The sequence below is a fragment of the Argentina silus genome, assembly GCF_951799395.1.
Source record: "Argentina silus genome assembly, chromosome: 13".
Taxonomy (NCBI): Eukaryota; Metazoa; Chordata; class Actinopteri; order Argentiniformes; family Argentinidae; genus Argentina; species Argentina silus.
This window is the reverse complement of record NC_139667.1, coordinates 7,837,090-7,838,757: the sequence shown is the minus strand read 5'-3', so window position 1 is coordinate 7,838,757 and position 1,668 is coordinate 7,837,090.

Below are 1,668 nucleotides of genomic sequence, written 5' to 3'. Positions count from 1 at the left end.
GGAGAACACTTGAATAAATGTATTGTTTTTGTGCAAAAATATGATAGCTCCTGTTATTCTTCATCTTAACCTAGAATGAAGTTAACACAACCTTACCATACAAATATATGAGTATTGATACTGTTCATAGACCTAAGGCCACATACATGGAACCATTCATTGATGCACATCTGTATTGACATTTTAGTGAAAGGTGCATTTATTTGAACATCTCAAAGACTTTCTGTCTCGTTTACCTTTTTCTTTTAAACTGTACAAGATATAATGTTTTGCTTTTGCACTCATCAAGTCCTGCTCTTATTCACATAATATCCACCCAATACTCTGTGTTTAGAGTGAAGTGTACACTACTAAATACTAGGTTACTCTGTTTAGATTGGGTTCTCTTTTCTTCATAATGGTTTTAGATTACATAAATCCCAAAAGGATAGTTTATCTATGACTCAGAGATAGGCTACAGTCCATTACGGGTTCTTTGGCCATGCTATTTCTTCTCCAATTCACAGTTCACACCCACTTCCTCTGATAATGGTACAACCTCTACCAAGCGGACACGCCCCAAACGCAAAGCGATTGGTTTTTTTGGTGACCAAGTCTGCATGCGATGCTGGTGATTGGAGCGTCTCCACGTCGCACGGCTTGGATGCTGCGCTCGAGGATTTTGTAGGCTGGTCTCAGTAAAATCATCTGCTCTATGCTCTATCTCCTTGCAAGTGTTCTCATCGGATTCTGTTGCATAGGCTATCAGAAAGTAATCAAAAAGGCTTTTGGAGCAGAAGCCTGTAGGAGAGGTACGTGAAGCACGAGATCTTGAAATTTTAACCAGCCGGCAGCCTTACTGATCTTTGAAAATCTATTTAATCTTTGACTGGCCTCTGAGTGTGGGGGTGGATCATCGTTATGACAGCGATGCTTTATCTGGATACTTTGTTTCTCGTGCCCCCCAGCTGAATGTCTGGGTTGCTGCTGCCCTGTTTCCTTACTGTTTCTGCCATCATTGGATGGCTTTTGTTGGGTGTAGTCGAAATGATAATGTAGCCTGCACAGAAGCCTTATGTGCCCAGGACAGTGTTCAGACAGAGACCAATGCAATATGCATGATTTCTGGCAATCGATTTGACTGCAACCCTATCTGTATTATAGGGGAGAGAGTGTTACTTTCTGAGTCGGGTTGAAGCATATGCAGAAGCCTGTTCTGTAGCATGGAGCCGGTTTCTTTGTGTCAAGTCGTACAAGTGGGATGTGTAATTTAGCATTGTTGAGATTTCTAGTAATTTTACAGTTCAGTAAATGTTTTCAGGTGGAATTTGCTCTGTATTTTGATGGAATTTCGGATTGTGTATATTTTTGGTTAATTTATTTGGGACGTTTCACACACAAAAAAACTATATCCCTAGTAATTCCTCTTACTACAGCAGTAAGTTGATAATTATGTAGATTTTGTGAATAAGAAATACTTTTTAAAAGATGTCGGACAACTGCAGTAGGCAACATCCTTTTGTTTTTGCAGTAATATAATGGATTTGTGTTCTAATTAAAGTAGGCGACTTGATTAGGCAACCCATTTAGATGTTTATATCCATGGTAGTATTATTATGACATTTTGATAGAATGGTATTCATTTATTCATTAATTCATGTATCCCAAACTTCATATGTGGGCCAGTAA